Here is a 13,153-nt window from a genome sequence, read left to right as displayed (position 1 = left end):
ATGCCACTGCCTCCAAAATGATAGATTTTGATCCTTTTCTGTCCCCATATGCGCCTTGCCATGCACTTGGATAGTTTTTCCACGTCCAGTGCATACAATCGATGCTTCCTATCATCCCAGGAAAACCTCGCATCTCGCCCTTCTTTGGAAGCCTTTGCAAGTCCCTATGAGTAGGTTTTCGGAGGTACTCTGCGGTGTACAAAGATTCGACTGCTCCGCAAAACCTCATCAGGGCCTCAAGAATGGTTGATTTCCCCATCCTCGTTATTTCATCCACTTGGTCTGCAGATGCTCCATACGCAAGCATCTGCATTGCAGCAGTGATTTTTTGCTCAGGCAGGAGACCCATAACACCACAAGCATCCTTCTTTTGCACAAAGTAAGAATCATGGTTGCAAACATCAGTCATGATTTTGTTGAACAAATGTCGTTCGATACTAAAACGACGTCTGAAGTATGTATCAGGAAATGCATTGTTATAGACAAAGTAATTGTCCAACAGCTCTTCACCTCGTCGTTGTCTGCTTCTATCAAGGTTTCTTGAACGGTTGGGCCTGCATATCTGAGCAACAGTCTGGATGACTCGACGGGAATGTGAGGCTCTGGCCATTCTTGTTTCGTCATCTCTCCTACTACGCTCCTCATCCTCTTTCATCTCATTTTCGGCCATCTGAAGGTTGAACATTCCTTCAGATTGGTTAAACAATTCTTCCTCTTGCTGATCGATTTCCCACATCATCCTTGATGAAGAAGAAGACATTGTAATGATGGATGGTGAAGAAGAAGCAGAAACTATGAATAATGAGATAGAGATGTTGAGAAAATTGGTGTGAGATTTGTGAGGATGGATGGTGGATTATATGGACGATTCAGAAAGGATTGGATTGTAGATAAGGCCACGTGGCATGCTGTCATTCGTTAAAAATCTGATCGAAATCTATCCTCAAAGATAATGACACGTGGCACGATCGTATTGGATAAATATTTTATCGAAATCGATCTCCAATAATTATCTTTTCGGATAAGGACATGTGACGCAATTTTGAACGAGTTAAAATCTGATCGAAATCTATCGTCAAAGATTTTCAAAAGATAACGACACGTGGCACGATGACATTGGATAAAAATCTTATCGAAATCCATCACTAAATAATTGTTTTTTTTATAAAATGACATGTGGTACAACGAGAACGATTTAAAAAATCTTATCCGAAATTACAAATAATTTTATTTTGTATTATTTCAACAAACAAAAAAAAACTAATATTTTATTGCCTATTGCCTGGGGGGAGGGCTCCAAGGGTGGAGATGCAAATGGCAATTACTGTTCATTAATGGCAGTTATTATTCATTAAAGGCAGTTACTGTTCAAAATGGTGGATTCAATAGTGGATTGCCAGGGGGGAGGGCTCCATGGGTGGAGTTGCTCTTATGATTAATTGTTTGTTACGTGTAAACCAAGTCATTGCACATCCCAGAATCAGAAGCCAACATTCTTTACTGAATTCATAAAACAACTGGCTTTTGAAGACCTCACACGTATAGAAATTGGAATATATATATATAGATATATATGTATGTATATGTATATGTATATGTATCTATCTTCAACTTCAACTGTGGTGCCTAATTGACGAGCCACAATTGACTATAACACTTATATAGATTAGCTTACTATTGCTCAACTTCAACTTCCGGTCCGGAGGGGATCCGGTTCCTATTTTACAAAACCAACTTACTTTTAAAAGTTAAGTCTGCCAAGCCAGCAGCCACCTAAATTGGCTTTTGAATATCACAAGTAAGCGATTGACAATTTGGGTCCTCAAAACATTATGTGGTTGATCCACAGAATTTCGTACTTATGATAACAATTATGCACATTATAAATTAATTTCTAAAAATCATCTTTAAATAATGAAATTTTATTTATTGAAGTGTATAAAAACAGATGGTTGGAATCAGTAAAAGTATTACGAACTGTATACCTGTCTGCTACAGTTTATTGACCAAACGGCCTTTGTTTTAATTGAAATTTTGTAGAGATAATCTACATATAACAATTACAATATTAACGGTTTTGATTGTAAACACAAAATTATGTAAATCAGCTACGAAGCATTTTGAGGATGAATGTTTTCTCGTCTTTGATTAGTGTATGGGATGTGTTATATTTTCTTAATACATAATAAGGAAGAAATATATATATTGGTTTAGCAAATCTAATATAGAACGCTCTCTCAAATGCGTACAAACATTTTGCAACTTTTTGTTATTTATTTTTATTTTAGTTTATACAAGTGATATTCCACATTACGCAAGATAATTTGAGTGCAGGAAAAAAAGTTTTGCCAGCGGACGTTGTCTGGTTATTAGCCTAGCAATGCTAAAAAAACGCTTAGTCCGAAAGTGATTACTGACTTTGTTAGTAACTTATTCATGAAGATGCTTATAAAAAGCCTAAAGGTGATTATTGACTTTGTTAGTACGTAGTTTAGCAAAATGAACTGTTCTCTTTTCTTTTTTGGAATAAAAAACTCACAGAAAAGTTATGAAACGCGCAAAGAAAATTGCCGATCGATAAAAGCAATTTTGTGCTTTTAAACTTAAAGTAAGGGAGAGAGGATCCTTGCCGGATCTTCTTTGTGAAGATTTCGGAAATTCTCAAATCATATATGTTCATTATATATCGTGCGATCAGAAATTATTGTAATTTTTGTATTTAAAATTAAATATAAACAATATCTGACGAAAACTGATCGCACAATATACGATGAATGAATATGATTGAAGGATCCCAGAATCCTCACAAAGAGGATCCAGCAAGGATCCTCTCTCAAAGTAAGGTTAGCGAAAGCTAATTATGTAGTTATTTTATAGGAGCTTGATGTAAACTTTTGGCCAACATACAACAGGTGATACTTGCATGCTTAATTCTATAAAAAAAAAAAATTAAGGATTTGGCCAAGTGAGAGAAAAGCATGTATCCCATCCCACAATCATCTACATTTAGGAGTCTTCTTCTCTTAGAGTTCATGGTACAAAAAAAATTGTCGCAATTCACCGTCTAATTTAAATTCAACGACAGAGGAAAAAGTATAATATCAAAAATTTATGACCACTTACCGTTGGATTAAGATTGAACAATTAGCGATCACTTTCCTTAAACCGTGAGGTCTAGGAGAACAGGTCTGCTACATCTAGGGCTTTATTAGTTTTCGAAACCAAGTATTCCTATTATATTTTCTCCAACAATAAAAGCTGCAGGATGACAGAGGAAAACTTTTACAGAAAATAACCAAGTAAAGAAGCTGGAAATATGTCACAAATTTGACTCAAATGAAACGGTAATTAAGACACAAAAGTACATGGATGAAACAAGAACACAATCTTACTTCCCTTTCAAAATTGACTTGAAGATTTTTTGATGATATTCCGCTCGGAATACTGTCGAAATATGTCACAAATTTGACTCAAATGCATGTGAAACTAAGCATATTTGTTATCACTTTGATATCTAATTGTAGCTGATCCGCTAATAACTCCTTTTTGGTGAATTATAACGTTGTAAAAATAGTCTGCAACAATCATCTTTTGTTATTTTCATTGAAGACAAAGTGTTGAATAAATACAGTATAATTAGAGATCGCATGACGTTGGTAGTGTTTTAAATCCAATCATGAGATGATATTGTACGAACATTTCACATATTAAACTTGTTTGTACCATACTTAGGGGCTCCGTATTTAGATCTCGTATAAATACTGGGGGGACTCAAATGTAATTATGTAATAAATGAAGGGGCAAACATGTAAAAAGGGGAGGAACCCTTAGTCTATAAAAGGGCCTCCTCACCCTCACAATCCTCAAGCTCTGAGATTCAGAGCAAAGCCTCACTCTCATATTCGAGCTCTCTCTCCCTCACAATCCTCTCACAAACAGAGAAATACAATATCAGTGTGGACGTAGTCCAAACATTGGGGTGAACCACGATACATTTTGTGTTCTTTACTTTCTTGCAGATTCACGGTCGGATTTACGTTGTTCCAAGACCCCTCCGGTTTTGTGCATCAACATTTGGCGCCGTCTGTGGGAATCGACACGAAAAGTTATGTCGGTTCTCTTTCAATTTTTCACCTCCACCATGAATCTGCAAAAACCCAAGAACCAAACAACCCAACACCCACACTCAGAGACACACCCATTTAATCTACGGAGAAAGAGAGACAGAAGAGAGAGAGAGATTTTAAAATGCAGCAACAAAATTGCAAGAGCAGATTATAGCTAGTTCTACCGAAGCGGATAATCCTAATGCGGCACGGCGAGTCCCAAGGGAATCTCTGACTACCACACCTGTCAACATCATACTACCATGATAACACGTTCAACAATTCCTCAGTTTTCAAACAATGGAGGCCTCCTCGAAATTCCATGTTGCTTCTGTGATTATTGTTGCGCTGGGACTATTCCTCCTAATAGACAACGGAGTCGAAAAGAATGGATGAGAAGCTGTTTTTGCACACTACTCCTTCGGCCTTAACTCCCACCTGAGAAGCTTTATTAGAACAAAACGCGCGCAGAGTCCGCATTCCAAGTTTTGATGGACTCGTCCTCCGCATCCTCAGCTCCATCAACTTCCTCTGTGCACTTAGCCATGGCGGCCTTCATCGGCGCCTTTCTCATGGCCATCTCTGCCTTCTACATTCACAAGCGCAGCGTCGATCAGGTCCTCGAGCGCCTCATTGAGTTCTGCCGCAAGCCTAATCGAGTTTCTAGCAACCGCGCCGCGGTCGAAGCCGAAGAGGAAGAAGTTTACAACAAGGACAGGGAAGAGCTGAAAAAGAACCTATAGGAAGCAACAATGGCGACGACAGAAGAAAGATCTCGGAGGTGTCGGAGATTTTCAGCCTGAGCGAGAGCATGTCGGCCACCACCGTTACTAGAGACAACGACGAAGAGGTTTATCAAAGGTTAGTCAACAGGTTGCCAATTTATGGTGCCAACTCTTCTTCTTCTTACATACAAAAACAGACAGAGAGAAAGAATGGCAAGTTGCAGCTCCTCCCACAACCCGGGTAGACAAGAATCCGACCCGGATCCAAGAGGGTCCTCTCTGTTGGCGAGTTTGGTGCAAAAGAAGATAAAAAAAAAAGAAAAAAGGAAAAGCATTTATGGGTCATCTTCCCTTTGAGAGATCCAGCTGAAAGAAGCTTTCCCATCCATTGTTCTCACTTTCTTCGGATTCCCTTCTACTCATTCATCTCAGCGCAGAGACAAACTGTAAAGAAGATATTAATTGGGTGCACATGCATGACAGCAGCGCAGAGACATAAACAAAGAGAGAGGCGCAGTGGAAAGAGATCAAGAAAAACAAAAGCAGAAAGCAGAAAGTAAAAGCAGAAAGCAAAAGTAGAAAGCAAAAGAAGATAAAAAAGCAAACATAATTGCGGTAGTGATGGCATTATGGGCGTGACCCATTGAGCAGAGGGTCGGATTTATTTCTGAATGATGTAATTTATTTTTCTTATCTTTCGGAGACATCTGTATAACTCTATCAAAGGGTAATTAAAAAAAGAAAAAACGGCAAGCCCAAAATAATGGGCTGGAATGTTATGTGGAGGGCCAAGATCCATATGCCCAAAAGAGCCAAGCCCTATGGCTCCAAATTTATTCAACACCTTGCCGCTATTATCATCCACCAGGTGATCAAAAGTACGTCTAGTACTACAAAAAATTATTCGGCAGCCTGCTGCTATTATCACCAACCAGGTGATCAAAAGTACGTCTAGTACTCCAAAATTATTTGGCAGCCTGCCGCTATTATCACCCACTAGGTGATCAAAAGTACGTCTAGTACTCCAAAATTATTCGGCAGCCTGCTGCTATTATCACCCACTAGGTGATCAAAAGTACGTCCAGTACTCCAAAATTATACATGAGTATCATTCATGTCAATCATACATAAACATTCATGAGCATCACTCATGATAATCATACATAAACATTCATGACCATCATTCATATCAACATTCATGAGCATCACTCATGTCAACATTCATGAGCATCACTCATGTCAACATCCATGAGCATCACTCACGTCAATCAACATAAACATTCATGAGCATCACTCATGTCAACATTCATGAGCATCACTCATGTCAACATCCATGAGCATCACTCACGACAATCAACATAAACATTCATGAGCATCACTCATGTCAATCAACTTCGAAAACTTCATTTACTAAGCTCCAGCTTCGAGAGCTCCAGCTTCAAAAGCTTTATTTATAAAAGCTCCAGCTTCAAAGCTTCACTTGCAAGGCTTCACCTACAAAGGTTTAGTGCAGGGTATACAAATATCGCATCTGAACAACCGCCACTTCGACCCATATATGGATTCAATTTGAAGTCTCTAGCCAACAGACTCTATTGACTGAAGACTTGAGGGACTACACTATGTACCATATATTGGGCATCATAAAAAATAATTAGGGGACTTAGCCCATTATTCATGTATTGAGGAGCGAACCCTTATTCTATAAAAGGGACTCCCTCACTTTCATTAGAGAGCACCCATTATTTATGTACTGAGGAGCGAGCCTTTATTCTATAAAAATGACTCCCTCACCTTCATTAGAGAGCATCGCCGCCAGCTGAGCAACCGCCTCACCGTGAGCATCACTCCTAACCCATCACTTATGTATTGAGGAACGAGCCCTTATTCTATAAAAGGGACTCTCTCACCATCATTAGAGAGCATCGCCGCCTGCTGAGCAACCACCTCGCCGCGAGCATCAACTCTAGCCTATCACTTATGTATTGAAGAGCGAGCCCTTATTCTATAAAAGGGACTCTTTCACCATCATTAGAGAGCATCGCCGCTTACTGAGTAACCACCTCGTCGCGAGCATCAACTCTAGCCCATCATTTATGTATTGAGGGGCGAGCCCTTATTCTATAAAAGGGACCCCCTCACCTTCAACGCCACAAGCCGAGCCAACCAAGGCAACATAAGCCACAAGCCGAGTAGCCTCGCAACATGTGCTACTTCTAATTGAGCATCATTTCACATTGAGCACCGCCTCATATCAAGTATTCAGTTCTAGACGACATCTAGTTACTTCAGCCCACACATGGACTGAATTGTAAGTCTCCAGCCAAAAGACTCTCTTGACTGAAGACTTGGGGGACTACTGTTTGTACCATACTTAGGGCCTCCGTATTTAGATCTCGTATAAATACTCGGGGGGACTCAAGTGTAATTTTGTAATAAATAAAGAGGCAAATATGTAAAAAGAGGAGGAGCCCTTAGTCTATAAAAAAGCCTCATCACCCTCACAATACTTAAGCTTTGAGATTCAGAACAAAGCCTCACTCTCATATTCGACCTCTCTCTCCCTCACAATCCTCTCACAAACAGAGAAATACAATATTAGTGTGGATGTAGCCCAAACATTGGGGTGAACCACGATACATTTTGTGTTCTTTACTTTCTTGCAGATTCACGGTCGCATTTATGTTGTTCCGAGACCCCTCCGGTTTTGTGCATAAACAAAACTAATTGAATTTAATTTAAGAGTAAATATTATCGTTTAAAGCTGTCTCATTACATGTTGTACACCTAAACAATAAGTCCAAGGAATTGTTGACCCTAAAAACTACTTAGCCTACGTGGTGTGCATGTTGAATAGCTAATAAGCTAATTACGTCATTCGGTCAAATGAGGGGCATGCCTACTCGTCGACCAAGCTCAGCCGGGGAGTGAATGAATGTTGATGTGGCATTGGGCACGCTGGTGACTTATGAATCTTACTACGGCTAAGGAAGGAACATGTCTCGGCCTTTGGGTTCTAGAGCTTGAAGACAAGGCTACTAGTTTTTGTAAAGTTCACGAATCGTCGGCACTGGGTTTGGCGACTGTAATTATAATTGTGAGAATATAGGTGTGTCGAATCGGTTCCAGATTATAAGGACAAAAGTACTCGAAGGAGATGTGTGTCTTGATTGTAAATATGGTTCGGCCGTCTGAGTGTCGAACTCTGAAATGCACTTGTGAATATCCAGTCATAAAATATCAACTTAGATTTTCAATGTGCCGAATGTCAAGTAACCTGGTAACACCTTACTTTGCTGAGAAAGCTCTTCCAACAAGGACTCAGAAAATCATTGCTGACCGAAACTTGGATAGATAACTAGTTAGTCTCGAAGTAGTGCTTTTTATCCAAACTAATGGTGTTCCTCGGTTGACTAATTCTACGGCTCTAGTGTTGTTTATCCAAACTGAAGATGTTGCAGGTTGCCAATATAGTGTTGTTTGTCCAAACTGAAGGTATGTTGGCAGGAAAAAAAAGGGTAAAATAAAAATCTCAAGATGTTTGAAAGGTTTTACGTAAAGCAAGAGTTTGCGTAAGCAGTTTTGTGGGTTGATTTGAAGGGAGGCTTGAATGATGCACTTCCATCTTTATTTATAATAGCAATTCCCACATGGCAGAAGTAGAATCTCACTCGGACTACAATTCCTTAATCAAATCCGAATAGGCTTCGGCTAATCCTGGTTTCTGAATCCAGCCCTATTATCCTCTAGATTCAACCCTTGATACTTGGCATCTTTTCTTATTCGAGGCATAATTGGCATCTAAGGACTCCTTGTTATACTAGGATTCGGCCGACTCTTTTATTCAAATAAGATTGAATTTTGATAGGATTTAGCCAAACTTTATTGAGCTGGGCTCTTCTTGAGAATATTATGAGATTCTTGATATCCCATACATTGGGCTGAGGTGATTATTGGCTCAGCCCAAAAATGTCATTTTGGGTCCAAACAGAAATATGTAATATATAGAATGTAATTTAAGGAAGTTAGATTCATGAGACCCTTCTCTCTCATACACATATATTAAATGTTCCTGTTCATAAAATTGTTAATTGGACATTGACAATCCGATAAGACTAGTACATACGATGTCTTCTCTCTTTAGAGAGTGACTAGTCTTGAGTCATGGTGTGAATAACAACACTAAAGCAAGTGTATAGATGTTAAATAGAGAGTGACGGTGATATCCACTCCTGAATTTTATTGACTTACATCATATTAAAGTATTTGGAAATTTAATTGAACTTAGTTCGTTAAATTTTCCAGTTTTGAGAAAAGTGAAATTTGGGATATTTTGGTAATTTTCCAAACATCTACATATAGGGGCATAATTCTAGAAAATTCCATAAACTTTACGAAATAGGAAAGTCTGGTTTCAGACTCGTTTCAGGGGCGAAATGGATCAGTAACTAGGTTAATTTGACACGGTTGTTTCTCCTTCGTCCGACCTCTGTTTGGGGTGATCTTGGTGTCTATGGTAAGCTCTTGACAAATCGAACATCCTAGTGTTAGATTGCTCGATTTCCCCATATTTCCAAACTGAAGCCACAAAGTCCCTAAGGTTTTCTGGAATTTTTTTTCTTTTTTTTTTAAATTTCCAGCAACTATTTCCATCGAGTGAGGTATGAAATTTCATCTACTCTTCACGATCTTCGAGTTTGTATGATTTACTCGTGCATTGGTAGTTGTTTTAGAGTTAGGTGTTGACAACCCTAGAAATCCGATCAACACGGTTGCCATCACGCGTGTTCTTAAACCCCATCAACACGGCCATCATCACACGTGTCAATGCGTGCAGCCAGTCATAAGTTTCCCTAAGTACCAGAGACCTTGTAGTGATCTTAGGAACTTGTATCTAGTTCGATTTTCATATTCAATTATTTGGTGTGTTGACCAAATTAGACCGTCGCTCGTTTTTATAATTGGCGAAGATTCAATTGTCAGACCGTTGTCAACATGTTATATTATGTAGTTTGATAGTTGAGAGAGCATAATGGACTTATCTTTATAGACGTGACATTACAGTTAAGGTACATCAGTTCATGTGCAAGTGACGTATGGTCTCGTTTTGCATGTTGGTATTACTAAGTTTCCCAAGTGGGGTATTATGAAATGTATTAGGTTCTTTGTAGCAGTGTTGGTGAAATTGGAAATGCAAAGAACTCATGTGAGTGACTATAATATTATGTGATATGGTATTACTCGTGAAAACTCCCTTGTTATATATTTTGTGGATATAACATGGATTTATATCTGGTTTTATTGAAATGTGTGCTCTATATACCAAAATTATGTTTCAAATGTTTGTGAAATGAGAGGGCTAGTAGAGGACCTCTAAACAGTGTCATGGGGTTATGCGGCATCGAGTTTGCACCATGTAACAGTGTGGTACATGGATGGTCCTGCTTGGTTAATCCGCATTGGCAACCCTAGGATTGTGCTTGGTTAATCGTTGATGGATGATCTTCATTACTTAGATATGGTCATACGTACTTCACGGGTGATCATGCTTGGTTAATCCGCATTAGGTGATCATGCTTACTAGTTTTCTTTGGAGTGGTTTTACTTGGTTAATCTGCATTGGGGGACTTTTTCCTATTCGATTACCTATTATTGGCTTCGACTGAATTGCATCTGTGTATAACCATAGTATGTTGTTACAGATATAAAGAATAGATTGAAGCATGTGTGGCTCAATATAGATAGAGATGATTGAATTAAACGGTTTACATGATAGTGTATCTAAAGTGTATGAATTCAGATGTGACTCATTTCTACTCGATACAAAAAGAGATGCAATGATGAAAGAGATGATGATCTCATTCTTACACATGGATGTAATATTGATGGCACATTATTCCTATACAACTTTGGTTTGTGTGATGATTGATTATTTTTTCAAAAGACTTGTGGTGAGTTTCAGGATATCCAGAATAGAGGAGCCATTCCTATATGTATTTACTGAGGCTTATAGTGGTTAAGTAATATAAATAAGTAGCAACTACATCTTTGTGATCATTTGGAAAAGATGAAAGGCGAGTGGTGGATCACAACTTGAAGAAGAATGATGGAATGATAATGATGGTGATTAGATCGATAGATTGAGGAAGTATTCAAAGAAAAGCCTTGTGTGAGCACAACTAGTACTTTTATATTATACTTTATCCTTGTTATAAAGGTGTTGGAATAATTGTGATTGCGCTTAAAACTATGATTTTACTTATAACCACATATGTTGTATTATTGTCAGTCATATGAGCTTCGCACCTTGTCTAGATTTTCCTTTGTCCGGTGTGCCACTCCTACAGCGCACAGTTGTTTTTCAGAATAACAGGTAGTGGTTAGAGAAAAGAATTTCAATTGGTGTCGACGATGTGGGTAGTGCACTCGAATATAGAGATCGTTACCCTTTATTGTTGATAAGATTAAAAGCACACGACAAAGTAGCACACGACAAAGTAGCACACAAATGTCCTATTGATTTTCCTTATTAACACTAAGATTTGTCAATTGTACCATATGAAAATAAGGGTTTTTCCCGCAGAAGATTGTTTTATCTAACTAGTTAAAATGTCACAAAAACTGGTTTGTTGTCCCTACTGACCGGCCACCGAAACATAATTATTCGATCGACTTACACTTATCTAAAGTCTACAAATTTTATATGAAGACACAAGACACACAGAGATACACTCACACAAATTTTTGGGATTTTGGAGTTGATTTGCTATTTAAATTAAATCAAATAAAAACAGGAAAGAAACATATTTTAAGTAGTTCACAAATTAAGAAAAACGAGTTAGGGGAATTGCCATCCACCACCAAATAATCATGTAAACATGTTATGTTTCATTCAAATTCCTTTTATTTCCAGATGAAGATGCTCAAGTTGGCTCAATGTTAGAACTCAACCTATTACTCTTTCTTATGTAGTATGTTAAGAGAATGGCATTTTCAACTTAACTTAGTCCCTAGCATGCAATCTAGAATGGCGTGTTCATAGATTTAACAAGTAGAAATCATTAAGAACGAAAAGAGTTTAGTCATCACAAGGCATCGTAAGTATTGGTGTTGTCTTACTTATCCTAGAAATTGGTTCACATGTTAATCGCAATTAACAAGTACTACTCTAGAACATATGTAGGTCCTCATTCAACAAGGGCAGACACACACATATACATAGCATTAGAATCCTAGATATGCTTACTAAGTATGCATCCATAGAAAACACATAAAGAATTCATCAATGAGACAACTAGTGAACCAATTTTCATCCATTCATAAAAGTAATTCAAACAAAATGTCATAACAAACTTGCAATCATAATCGGGGCTTCAAAACAGCCCCTAACTACTAAAAATTTAGTTACACATAAACCTTAAGTTAAAACAAAAGATAGACATGAGTTTGAGAAGATAGAACGGAAAGAAATCGACTAAGGCCTCCTCCTCTTTCCTTCCTTCCCCAACATTGCTTTTAAACCAATTCTTGCTGCATCATTTTCTTCTCCTTAACTCACCCACTAATAGCCATTCAGTGATGACAATAGTGTGAGAGGAAATGGTAAAACAATTGTAACTCTTTGGGTAACCTTTATGCCAATTACTCCCTCTTAATCCTCATCTTTAATTCCATTCCCTTTTATATTTGAATAAGTGTCAGCTGGCTTGTTCTTGGCTGCATCAGTTTTGGCTGCTAGATTTATTGGGTTTATTGCTTTCATTGCAGTTACAAACTGCTCAGCCTCTTGGTAACCTTTCAGTGTTAATATGGCCATAACTTCTTCTAGACAAATGATATTAACAATCCGCAAAATGCTCCAGAAAATAGACATCCGTAGCTTTCCAAGAATATAAGGCTTGTTCTCTAATTAATTCTGAGCTGTTCGCAACTTGCTTCCAAAGTCAGCTGATCGGCACATGCAGTTTTGACGAATTTGTTACTTAAAATCCCACTTGTTCTATTTTTCTTTTCTTTGCTTGACAAATCCCACAAAACACAAAAACAAAGTAAATAACTCAAAAATATAAGGAACTAACTAAGAAAAGACAAGTGAACTTGATGTAAAATATATATAAAAATGAACTTATCGATTGTACATTATTTTCGTTGATGCTTTGGTGTATATTGTTTGTATGAGTCTAAATGACTCGATGTATTAAATATGTTGTACTACTACAGTCCTACTGTTAGGTGTCAGTTCGAGGCGTATCCTAGATTGGGTCGCACAACTTTTAGTGGTATCAGAGCAATGGTCTATGTACCTTTGCACTTCAACGGACG

This window comes from Malus sylvestris, chromosome 4 (assembly GCF_916048215.2).
Source record: "Malus sylvestris chromosome 4, drMalSylv7.2, whole genome shotgun sequence".
NCBI classification, from domain to species: Eukaryota; Viridiplantae; Streptophyta; class Magnoliopsida; order Rosales; family Rosaceae; genus Malus; species Malus sylvestris.
This window is presented reverse-complemented; position numbering follows the sequence as displayed.